This window comes from Heliangelus exortis, chromosome 30 (genome assembly GCF_036169615.1).
Source record: "Heliangelus exortis chromosome 30, bHelExo1.hap1, whole genome shotgun sequence".
Classification (NCBI taxonomy): Eukaryota; Metazoa; Chordata; class Aves; order Apodiformes; family Trochilidae; genus Heliangelus; species Heliangelus exortis.
Genome location: NC_092451.1, coordinates 3,455,387 through 3,468,289, shown reverse-complemented (window position 1 = coordinate 3,468,289; position 12,903 = coordinate 3,455,387). Strand labels below are relative to the sequence as shown.

Below are 12,903 nucleotides of genomic sequence, written 5' to 3'. Positions count from 1 at the left end.
ATAATTGGTAATAATAATTTTGTTGGAAGAAGGTGTTTAGACTGATCAATAAGAAATCCTCATGTAAGCAGTGTGCAAACAAACCAGTTGGAGCAGCCAGTTCCCATCTTAAAGAGCTTATGACTTAAGTATGAAAACATCAGTGGCAGCCCCAAGAGAAAAACCTAAATATAGAGGAAAAAAGAAAAAAAAAAAAAAGTCCCAAACTGGAGCCAGATGGACCCTGCCCAGTATCCTGCAGTGAGACTCCTAGAAAGGAATAAAAAACCCACAAGACTGGCAATTGACAAAATGATTCTGCTTGCAAAGCTAAACACCAACAGAACACCAAGACATCCAAACCCAGAGCAAAATTATCAGTAATAAATCTCAATACAGAACTGCTTGGAATGCATATGGAAGAACTGGGCTTTCCTGAGATGGGAGAAAAAAAAAAAAAAACCAGACAAAAGAATGACTTGAGGCAACTGAAAAAGGACATCTGTGGAAAATTGTCCCCAAATTAGATAGTTATACAGATAAAACACCTACCTCAAAACAACCAAATCAGAAAAATTCAGTCAAGCTGAGATGAATTAAACCACTATCTCTGTGCCTGCACACTTGTACTCCCTGCCAGGAAAAAAATCACAGGTGGAAAAACCTTCCATGGCTCTAACAGCAAGTCAAAGGCTCCTAAATGTACTTGTGCATTTTTGAAAGCCTTGCCTCAAGTGCTTTCTGGCTGCTTCTGATCCCAGAATGCAACATCCAGCCCTCTCATAAGCTTCCTAATCCTTCAGCAGTTACAGCTCCAAGATCATTTTAGGTTTGATCCCCCTGCTCTCCAAATGAACTCTGGTAGCAGTGACCATGAAATCACTTGCTGTGATTTGTTTGCATATATATTGAAAAATCAACTGATGCTCGTTCAGATTGGTGCAAAACCCTGTGGGGAGGGGGAGAGAAAGGGAAAAATCTGTTGCTCACAATCCAACAACCTGCTGCTCAGTGCCACACGGGGCTTCTGCTTTCTCCAGCCCTTGTGTCCGGGGATGGTTCAGGAGGTGGCAGCTGGGAAAGGAAGGGTCACTTCCAGCAGCAAGTTTATCAACAGGTGTCAACATAATGGTCAGAGAATAGGTCACAGAAATTTAATGAATGGCATTGTTGAGTTTCAGTCTAAACCCTTAAGAAACAATCAAGGCTGCTGTGCCTGACTCTTTGCTGAGCAGCATCCCTTCTCCTCCCAGTCTGTTTTGATATAGGATGTGCCCTCCTGTAAATCCCATCTGCTGGATGATGCCAGCCCAGGCTCTGGCACAAACACCTTCAGGGGAGGCCAGGAATGACAAACGTTCAGGAGAACAAAAGAATTCAATCCAGGGGAAAATGAGAAATCAGTATTCTTCATTAAGCACCCTGCTCACCTCCACCTGCTGAGCTGATCCTTCCACAGCCTTGGGAATGAAGTCTGGCTCTGCTGTAGTGTGAAGCCAGGCTGATAACCCCACCTCACCCACTCCTCTTTGGTTTATATTTAAGAGCAGTCCTAGCAAAGAACTGGCATGGTTGGACTTTGTCACAGAGCTGAGGCCAAAGTCCATCCCTGAGCTCTGGCTCTGCACTTCCACTCTTTGTCCCCTCGGAGCCTGCTCAGGGGGCAAGAATTGGGAAGAGGAGGGAAGGAGCAATATGCAAATGTTGACTCAACACAGCAGAGCCACCAGGAAACCTTCCTTGTGCTCTGGGTATGTTTTTCAGCTGCCTTCCTCCCCTCTGCTCCACCCAGAATGAAGCAGCTCTGTGCTCTGAAGGTTAAGCAGTGGCAATGGGCAGCAAAGAGTCTCTCAGCCACCCAGTTGAAAGTCAATGATGCTAAACACATAATTGTCCAGTACAGCTATATTTGTCTCAGGGATACTGCAGAATATTTTCTCATGCCCAAGATATTACTTTCCTGTGATCATAGGAATATCTGAGCCAGATCAGGCTGCAAATGCTTCTGGAGGAAATTGGGTTTCTCCGCTCTATTAGGAGCATTTCATTTTTATGATTAAAATCAGAAAACAATGTTCTTCCCAGTTAAAGTGAAATGTGCAAAATATGACTTTCCTCTAACTAGGTTTCCAAATACTTATCTAAAGTGCTCTGAAAAGGCATTAATAAATAAGGATGCAAAATGAAAACTGCACAGCTAACATGTTTCATAAACTACGTTTGATGTGAGTTATGGGCAACATGCTTTAGAGAAATACAAACAATACTTTACACTTCTGCACAGCACCTTTCAGTTGAGAGACTTCCCTAAGTAAAACACTGAGCCTTGATCAGAAAGGAAAGCAAATTCTTCCATTACACAGAATCTGGTGAATCAAGGCAAAGACTCATAACCAGCCAACAGTTAAACCCACAGGAGGGAAATTTCCATGCAGAACTTTTTACTGATTGAAGTACTTTGAGGTGTGCTCAGGATCCATCAGTACAAGCTAGAGTTAAGCTTATAGCTATACCTGTGCTTCTGTGTTCTAGAGCTGTGGGTTTTGTTGCACTGGGATAGGTTGTTGTTTCACAGACAGACAGAAGGGAAGAATCAAGACTGTACCTCTCTCCAGACAACTTTCTACTTTGGGAGATTCCAGCAAAACATGGAAGGACTTCTGATACTTGTTGTCTGGACTGAAATGATCTAACCAACCATCACACAGGTTGGCTTGGGCTGCAGGAGGTCCCTCAGGCACCACCTTGCCAGCTGGACCTACCTCTGGTTGGTTGCATCTTGTTAGCTAGGTCAGCTAATAATCAAAGTTTTCTGTGGTTGGTGACTCATTGAGCACAGTGCAAGGAAATAAAAACTATGTTTCCACTCTAACATGTGAGCTGAGGTGGTACAATGCCAGAAAAAATATCAATAAGGCAAAGGACAGAAAATGTAACACAGCAGACAAATGGAAGTAACCGAGGGACCTTTTCTTCAACACAACCAAAAGCCCCCAGCTCCAGAGCTTTGCATCTTCCAGATCATGAAAAGGGGGAGAGCAGCAGGTTTTTTGCAGGTTACAAAGGTATAAAAATCTGCCACTTGGCTTGTGATGAAGGATGATGGAGAAGGACGAAAGGAGTACTCTTGAATTTGGATTTTAAAACATAATAATTATTGAAGTCCTTGAGGCAAAAAGGTAAAAGAAGAAAGAGGGGGGATTACTTGGCATCCAGGAGGATGCAGGAAGCTCTGAAAGATCAGAATAATAACACAAGCAATTTAAAAGAGTACCTTTTCTTTCCTGCTCAGGTGGTTGTCTTTTGTTCTGTCTCATTCCAGCGACCATCAATACCTCTGTCTTTTCCCTTCTCAGCTGGATGGGGTTGACAGTGATCCAATTGGATTTAAGCCCAGATGCATTTCTTCTTCCCTTCCTCCTTTGTACCCTGTATAAGAAAACAAACCCCACAAAAGATAAGCATTACCTACCATTCAAAGTCAACCTTTCTTTCAAATTAAGCCCCCACTGCAGCAGCAGGAAAAAAAAAAAAAAAAAACGACCAGAAATCACAGGAAACTTATTACAGAAATTAAGCTGATAAAAATAATTTCCTTTCCCCTCAATGCCTGTACTCTTTTAGCATAGCAGAGCAACCTGACTCTGATAATCTAATCCACTAAATATAACATAAATACCAGGCTTCTGAGCCATCTTTCACTGGCTGATCCCACTGACCCTGCAGGATGAGGGTGCTCAACAGTTTTGTTCAGTTTTTCAAATTACACGATTGAAAGAGGGGGAAAAGACACACCATGCCTTGTAAAAATTACACAGATTGGGGAAAAATGTCTGTGGAGGTGAATGGAATCCATTGGGAAGGGAGAAATTTGGGCAAATGCAGCTACCTGAGCCAGTTCTCTCTTCAGTGCTGCCCTGGGGCAGGACAAGGGGCAGCAGAGAGAAACTGGAAGGCAGGAAGAACCTGGGAGAGCTCTGTAGGGCAGGGATGATGTAGAGCAGGATGACTCAAGCATTTCAAGGGTCCTCTCCAACCTGAAAGATTCTACAAGCCTGTGAAGCTCCTTAATATGAGGAAAAACTTTTTCACTCTAAGGCTGACAGAGCTTCTGGGATTCTCCCTCGTGCTGTTTTGGAGAGAGGAAACTTGAGTGGTGTGGTTGTAGGGAAGGATAAAGGATGAGCAGAGGGAGCAGAAATGCAGCCCTGAGACTTTCTCAGTCCCTCTACAATTTCAAGTCTGGTTTCAGGCACTTTGCACTGAACCATCCAGGGGCAAAGGCCACTGTGCCATCCTTCATTATGCCCCCAGATCTCCTCAGATTCAGAACCTGCCTTGCCAGTTCAATGCATCCACACATTGGAGCCTCACAAAGCCTTGCTGAAAGCTTCCCTCCATTTTTTTTTTTTATTTTTAGACACATGACAGCCACTAAGAGTCAGCAGAAAAAAGGCCTGAAAACTTCATTTACACCTTAAGGTTTTGAAACCCAGAACATTTCTCTCCTTCTGCTCCCTTTCATTGCAGCATCCCTGATTTCAGACCTGAGCATTCACAACTGCTAATGCCCCCAGATGCTTTGCAGGGTTGACACAATTCTGCCAGATTTTAGTGCCATCTCCACCCTCTGATGACTTGAATGCAATCACACAATCTTTCTAGATGCTGCCTCTTCCCTGGGCCAAGAGACAGAAGGAATCCTCCATCACCAGTCTTGCCTCCAGCCCAGGGTTGGGGCACTGCTGCTTCTTGCTTAGGGCCTCAGGATATCACACTCCAAGAGAACAGCTCCTTGCAAATGGGGAACAAACCAGGGAACACAACCTTTAGGAGAGCAGAACCTAAAGTTCACTGCTCTTAACAGTAATGCCAGCACCTGACACCAGCAAAAAATGTCATTGCCCTATTTTCCAGGATCCTTTGGTAGGCACCGAGCCCCGGGGGCTACCAGAAACACAATTAAAATCCCCCTCCATCTTCCAAATTGACCTTTAATCTGCCTCCTGACAACATTTCAAACAAAATAATCAGGGATGGTTAAAGCCCAACCTGACTTTTTCTGAAGCAGGTTATTTTCCTGTTGCCTCCTTTGCTCCACTTAATCACCACAGCCATTAATTTCAAGCAGCACTAATTGCCATCTCTGGGCCTTTCAAAACACATCTCGCCCATCTGCACTGGCAAGACCTACTCACAGAAAAAAAAAAACAAAAAACAACCCAGGGTTTGAGCCTTGTCAAAGCCAGGAAGGATGACAAGGGGGAATGTGCTTGGATACACCCGAGCTGGTGAAGAGGAGGTGTAAAAGACACCATCTGGATTGGGCAGATTGGCTCAAAACGAGGACCAGCAATGTTGAAGTGGCAATATTGCTGCCCTCCTCCAGGGCAGCCCCAGTTCCTTTAAGTTTAGTGCTTTAGAGAGCTATTAAAATGGTTTTGTTTGGCCAAAGGGCCCAAAGGGTCCATCCAGCCCTGATTTAGCCCAGTGCTGTGCAACAGCAGCACAGGAGACAACGTCATGGAGAAACATCTCCAGGTGCCACCAGCAACAGGGCTTGCAAGGACTGTGCTGTCTTATTTATTAAATAACCCACTTGAGATGCATCTATTTGAAGCTCTTAGAAATACCCCCATGCACCAATAAGGATTTATTTTGCCTGTTCTGGAAACTGTGCATTTCCAGGAGGCAACCTGAACTGAGGAAGTCCCCAGCTTTGTAATCCAAATTTAGAGCCCAAGGTGGGTAACAGGTTGGTAACATCTCATCTCTGTTGTTCTTATTTCAAGATAATTAAACCTAACATTTCAACACAACAGCCCCTGCCCAAAGTCAGCTTGTGAGAAATAAAGAGAATTTCAGGCAAAAAGGGATGATATTCACTCCCCTAGAGTGGCACATTGTGGAGTGGCTCAGTATTGATGTGAAACTAAACAAATCCAGTTCCAGGCTCAGAAATGAAACCAAATCTGAAATGAAAATGGACTTTTAGTGTTGTCTTTGTGTCAAGCTTCTTGTCATCTTTGGTCATTTCTTTGTGCCAATTAGTTTGAAACGAGGGGAGAGGTGGAAACTGCAGCATCTTCTGACAAGATCTGGTAAATTTACAACTCAGTTTTAGAAGCCTCAAAAATTCTCACACTTCAAATAAGCCAAGGACAAACTAGAATATTTGAAATGAACCTCCAAACCCTTTGAATTTTCCCCAGCATATGCAGGGAAAGCAGCTGCCAATCTCAGTATACATCTTGTTAAAATGCTACTCAGAAATACCCAGAACTATTTTATCACAGAGCCTTCCTATGATGCAACTTAAGCTTGAGTTTCCATACTCTGTGCCTAAATATTGGCACAGAAGAAGAATTTTGGCCAGTTTTTCCAATCATGGCACTTATTTGCTTGCTTAATTAATAGTGACACTGATCTGTCCTTTGTTTGTGGAGCTCCTCTATTTAAATTGCTGAATATTAATTCTAATATTCTTGCAGAACCTGGAGTGTTTTTGGAAAGAGCCCAACCCTGCTTCCACCTCCAGTTCTGGTCTTGAGGAAGCTGATTTAAGGAAGAACTAAAGCAGACCTGAGATTTTCTCAGCATCTCCCTTTTTAAACCCAACCCCACTGGTTTGTTGAACCACCACCAAACCATTTACAAGATGGAAACAGAACAGAAAAAGCCAAAATAAAACCACGTTAATCAGGCTTTTTCTAGTTAAATTCAGGCTCAGCTGAGGGAAGGGCACCTCTACAAATAAACATTTACCAAACAGGATCTTTCTCCCTCTCTTGCCTCCTACCACTGTGATTTACAAAGTTAAATTAAAAATACACACACCCCAGTGCTTGGGATTTTACATCTTGGGTCACTGATTTATAAAAGCTGCCAGTGAATTTTAAATGCTTCATTTTGATTTAGAAATCATCGCTTGAAAGTTGCATTTATCACAAATATTCAGCTGTACTACAGATCACTGAAAACGTGATTTATGGATTGAAAAATGCATGCAGATAGACTACAAAATATATTTATAGATGACTCCCCCTTACAATAATACATGCAGTTCACCCACCCAAAAGACAGGGACGCGTTCAAACATGTGTAAATGCTTATTTTTGTGTATCTCACACACATTTTTATTAAATCTTTCCCTCCCTAACCACATTTTTGATGGTAATATCATGTCAATACCTAATGAGAGGCTCTGTGATGTCTTCCTTCCACCCCCTCACCTTCTCATTCCTGCTAACACCTCTAAAATTCAGCGTTCAGCTCTATTTCCAGCTCCCCAGGTGCCTCTTTCTCTTGCTGCTGCTGTCAAAGGCAGAGAGGCTGGAGCCCAGCATGGCAGCTGGGACTGGCAGGGCTGCAAAACCAGGCAAAAATAATTGGATCCTTCATCCCATCCCTTTAGGGAGGGTGTGGGATTGCTCCTGGTGCCACCCAGCTTACCTCTCCCTGCAGGGCTAGGAAGGGAAGGGAGATGAAATGGAAGCATGGGGGCATTGCTTCCCTAAAAACTGAGAGGAAAAGATCTGCTTTGCCTTCTGGACTCATCCCATGAACACTGGAAGAAAAAGAGGAAGGGCAGATCCTGCCAAGGAAAATGGAATGACTTCCAGAAGAGCCCATTTTGCAACAGCTTTTATTTCCCAATTCTATTTCTTTAAAAGCCAACAGTTGCTGATTGTTCATACACAAAGCATGCCAGCTGCTAACAGCATCACTCAGTGCCTCATCCCACACTGATTTTTATTAAATAAGCCCAAGAGTGGTAAGAGGTCGGGTCCTATTGTGGGAGATGCTCCAAAAAGCTCTGCCCACAGGGCAGCCTTTTCCACCCCGTGTTCTCAAGCTTCACAACCACCTTCTGCAGGTGTGGGAAGCAACAAAATGGTTAAAAAAATAGATAAAAGAAGACAGACTGGGTCCAGCAGTCATTAGCAGCAGTAATCACAGTTCCAGACACACACAATGAGTTGTTTTCATCCTGAAGGGTATCACACTCTTCAGGAGGGGAACAGGGGCCATGGATAAAAGGCAAAGCCAGGTGTGCAGGGGTGTTCAGAGCATCCTGACACTGGGAGAAGGACCAGAGCAAAACCAACTGAGGGCAGTGGATTCTGCAGCTCCATGCACTAGTTAACTTCCCCCTGTGCTCATGATTAAAAAATAGCCAGCCTAGTCAGTCCCAATTATTTATAGGCTGAAGAGGTGGCATATATTGTGCTCCAAGCACTTTTCAAGCTGATTAAGTTTGCATTACAACTTCTCATAGAGTGAAGGCTGCCATCAGCTGGTTGTTCTTACAGGTTCCATGTTCTCCTCTACCCAACCACCAGCACAACTGCACTGGCCTTGCCTCCCTCCTTCCCCAAAGGCCAGGGAGAACAGCAAGAACCTGAGCTGGGACAAGAAAGAGAGGATAAATCCTTTTTAATCAAGGTCATGTTCAGGAGCAGATCAGAAGATCCACCTTACCCATTTTGTAGCACTGGGAAAGACTTTCTCTTGAGCTGCTAAGCTAAGGAGGTGTTAAACACTAAGGTTAAACACAAAGGTTAAATAATAAGGTTAAACACCAAGGTTAAACACTAAGGTTAAACACCAAGGTTAAATAGTAAGGTCAAACACCAAGGTCAAACACCAAGGTTAAACACAAAGGTCAAACACCAAGGTCAAACACCAAGGTCAAACACCAAGGTTAAACACCAAGGTTAAACACCAAGGTCAAACACCAAGGTCAAACACCAAGGGTTCAGTGTCACTGCTCTGGAGGTGTCCCAGATGGAGTTCCTCAGCAGCAGAGGGGCTGTGACTTGGAGGGTGAGTGGGGATGGCACAGTGCCCTCTGTCCCCAACACACAGGGAGGAATTTGTAGGATGAAAATTCAACTTCCCTTCTCTACAGCCTCCAGAGATGGGGTTTACCCAGGGGCAAGATGTGGCAGCTCTCAGTGCTGTCTGCCACATGGGTTTTACAACCTCCAGCACCTCTGAGAGCTGAAAATGCTGCAGAACTCAGGTGCCCTGGCAAACCTGCTGCCAAATATCTCTGAATCCAAACCCAGAAGTTTGCGTGGCCCATACAGTCCTGACTTATTGATCTGGATCTGCTGGATTCTCTTCCATCAGAGCTGGGCAAAACAGATGGAGGACACTGCAAATTCCCACCTGAATATTGGTGATTGGAGATAACTGCAGGGTTAACAGGGAAATGGAAATATTACCTGTCCCTCCCTATGGAGACCCTGCAGTGGAGGGTGAAAACAGTCATTTGGGACAGTTATTTGCTCAACTTTCTGACCAACAAATGCCCTGTGTATAGCATGTGCAGAGAGCATTAAGAGGTATTTATCCAGCCATAGGCAGGTTTATGAAGATGCTCTCTAAAATTACAATGCTGAGCAGAGATAAACAACAAAAAATAAGAATATCCTATACATGAATCCATTATCTGACTTAAATCAGAGTAATTAAAAGCTCCATACTTCAGCTGCCAGAAGCAGTAACTTGAGTCATGCTGCAACTTTACGGACACATTTCCATTAAGAGCATCAATTATGAGTAATATAATTTCCTTTTTGCTGAGCATTGCTTACCTAATTTCACCTTTTCCTTAATAATATACATCACTTAATTCTCCAAACAGCTGGGTAATTTAACAAGGTGTTGTAAAAAACCACTGATTAGCCTGCCTGCAATTCAGAACATGCAAGGCCACGGAGAGAATATGAGTCTTCAAAAAAAAAAGGTTTCAAATTTAGGCCAGCAATGGGATTTGGGGCAATGGTCTAAGAGGTCCAATTATGATAATATGCTAGGAAGGCAAAAAATTAAGCTTTTTATTTTTCTGCAACACTTTTTATATTTTATTGCCAATAATTACATAGTTTTCTATTTCCATTGCCTCGACATCTCCCAGGTTAATTATGTTGTCAAGATCATGTCAAAAAGCCACCACTAAAATTATAATTCTCCTTACACGATGATCTAATCAATTTGGTGTGGTAATTTTGGTCCAACCTATTCTCCTAACATACACATCCTGTACATGGAAAAATCTATTTCTCTGTCACACTTATTATACTGTTGTTCCTGTGCCACTTCAGCTAAGAGCCTGTCAGCAGTTCTGTTACAACCTCTTCTACCCAGGGTTTATAATAGAGACATTTAAAACAAAATAAATCATTCCTGGCTGACACTTGACAGGCATTTTTATTATGGAGGCCAATTATATTTATCTGGAATTTTCGTTCCATTTGAATAGAAAATCTCAAGTCCCACCTGTTATTTGTAGAGCTGTTAAAACCAAGGGTTGAGCCAGAACCACAAATAAAAAATACTCTTGACACAGAAAAAATGCTGTGTTTGAGAGTGCTCTCAACACAAGCACTGGAGGATCTGCACCTTAACAAATGTCAGAAGATGAGAAGCAAACAAAAGGCTCTGAAAACATCCTGGACAAGGAGTTAAAGTGTTCTGTGTGAAGCTCTTGGCCCTACTGCTGATAATGTTCAAATGTATGGATACTGGATGCTACACAAATAGGGGATTACCACTTCATAATCCTTGTTCTGAGACAGGGAACACTTGGGACATTCAGCCAGGGGTGAAAATATGAAATAAAAGGTCAGAAGGCAGTAGGAGAGCACGGAGATGGCCAGCTCTGGAGATGCAAAAGGAACTTTCCATCCTTTCCTCATCACCATGGTTAACCAGCCACATTTCAGCCCTGCCTGCGTGCCCACATCTTCTGTTTGCTTCCTACAAACATCTCAGTGGTTGGCTTTTCACTGCCAAAAATGTCTTGGGAAAGGGAATTTTTAAATGGCATATGTGCATATGCATAGTGGCAATGTTTTAAAACATACCCATGCTGAAGTTTTTTTGCTCCAGAACAGCTTGCCTGAGCAGTAGTCAAAAATAATGCTGAGTGGTTTTCACCAGGCTGAGCCCAGAATGAACAACAGAGCTTGTGCCACAGCCTTCCAGCTCCTAGGGAGCAGTTGGGAGGCTGAATTTCATCCCTGTGAAAAGGCCAAAGCAAGGCCAGAAGTGTCACCCCAGCCCCACCATGAGCCAGGCATCGCGGAGAGCTCAGCAAATTGCCCAGAGAAAATGTTCCACTTCAACTGAATTATTCAGAGCAAAAATATTTTCCAAGATGTAATTACCTTGGCACGCTTCGTACGAAGAGGGATACAGGTGGAGAAGGTATTAAAATCCTAATCTCTTTGATCACAACGTGCTAAGTCTCTTGCAATCCCTAAACAGCCACACACAACAATCTGAAACGGGTGTGATTTCACAGTGGAATTCAATATGTATACAAATCAGCAAGCAGACAGTAGCATTCAAAAAGATGGGGCAGATCTTCTCAAAGCAGCCCAGCTCAAATGAATTCAGCAGAAATATCAAAGCCAAGGATCAAGGTACAAGCAGTAGTAAGTTCTACTGCTGGCAAAAAACAGATTTCCAATGGGCTTTGCATCTCGCAGCACACCACAACTCTCAGAGAAAAACTAGAGCATTCCCTCCTTACACCACTCAGGAGGATAAATAAAGCAGGCTTAGTCAAAACCTGCTCTGAATTCTTCCAAACTGCACAGGCATTCATTTAAAAAAAAAAAAGAAAAAAAAGAAAAACTGGTCATTTCAGAATTAAAGAGATTTAAGAATCATAATTTAAGAATTAAAAAGAGAAGAGGCTTCCTCCTCCAGCACCACCACAGACCCAGTGGCACAGCAGCAGTCCTGGAGCTGGGCAGCCCTGTCCCTCTTCTTCTCATCCCACCCTCCCCTGGCTTTGTTGGAAAATTCAGGGCAGAGCTCTGGTTCCCTTGCTCAGCACAGCTCCTGCCTCTTGCTCCAACATCTTGTCCCTTCTGCAGATGCTCAGTGTGGTCTCGGATGCTCTGTGAAGAGCCTGGGGCTGACAGGCAGGGCTCCTCCTGACCTAAAAGCAAGAAGCCCTGCTTAACCCTCACTGAAGATGGGCAGACCTGAGAAATGTGCTTCCCACAGCCACAAACTGGCATTTTTCTCCTGCTCAGCCAATGCCTCTGTCATTTTTTAGCTGATTGTCAATCATCAGTGAAATGTAAATAGGTTTCTCTGTGGATTGACTAAGCTACCTATTAATCAACCAGATTAAAAAGATGATGGCAAAGCTCCAATAATTATGCAGCGTAATTAAAAGGCTGGGAAGCCTGATTTAGGGCTTATTAGCCCTCTAAGTCCTTCATTAGCCATATTAGCTTCCTGCAGCAGAGCCCAGAGGGAAAATGTTGCACCAGGAGCCACAAATATCTGACCAATACATTCAAATATTGCACTTGTCCCAGGAATTCCTGACCTTTGGAATGTCAGTGTATAAAATGAAATGGTTTTGCTCAACATGTTTTAAGTTGAAACAATACCCACACATTTAGGCCTGTAAATACCTTTTTTTTTCATAGGGTAAAGCAAAAAAGAAATCCTTTTTCATCAGCAGGATTTTTAAAATCCCATTTTATTAGTGCCCTGTTTCATCCTACTGGAGGTTCCTCTGTAGACTGATCTTGCTTAATGAAACATTCTGACATGTGGCTGCTCTTTTCCATCCTATGCATGTTTTTATTTTTCAGATACATTTACTCTCAGACTGTGGGCAAGAAAAAAATGGGAGAATCAGTGACTGTCCCTTCACAAAGACACCAAAAAACCCTGCCAGGTACCACCACATAGCCTGACAGCACTCGTCCCTCTTCAACCAATGAATGTTGTTGTAACAACCACTTCAAATTCCCAGTTTGAGCTGATGGAAGCAAAGAGAGAGCTAACGAGGGCAGAGCTCAAACCAACCCACTTAACTCTGTGAGATACACAAACCAGAAGATAATACCCCAAACTTCAGTGCTCAACAAACGGGTCCAACGGGAG

The 12,903-nt window shown here is 43.3% G+C and overlaps 1 long non-coding RNA gene across 1 annotated transcript in view; it reads right to left on the bottom strand.

Moving 5' to 3' along the window:
- The window catches only part of LOC139788709 (uncharacterized), a 32,331-nt gene that overhangs the window by 4,629 nt on the left and 14,799 nt on the right, over window positions 1-12,903 (bottom strand). The window contains exon 3 of the long non-coding RNA XR_011722918.1: window positions 3,254-3,408. This is a non-coding gene — a long non-coding RNA (uncharacterized lncRNA). The remainder of the gene's footprint in view (window positions 1-3,253; window positions 3,409-12,903) is intronic.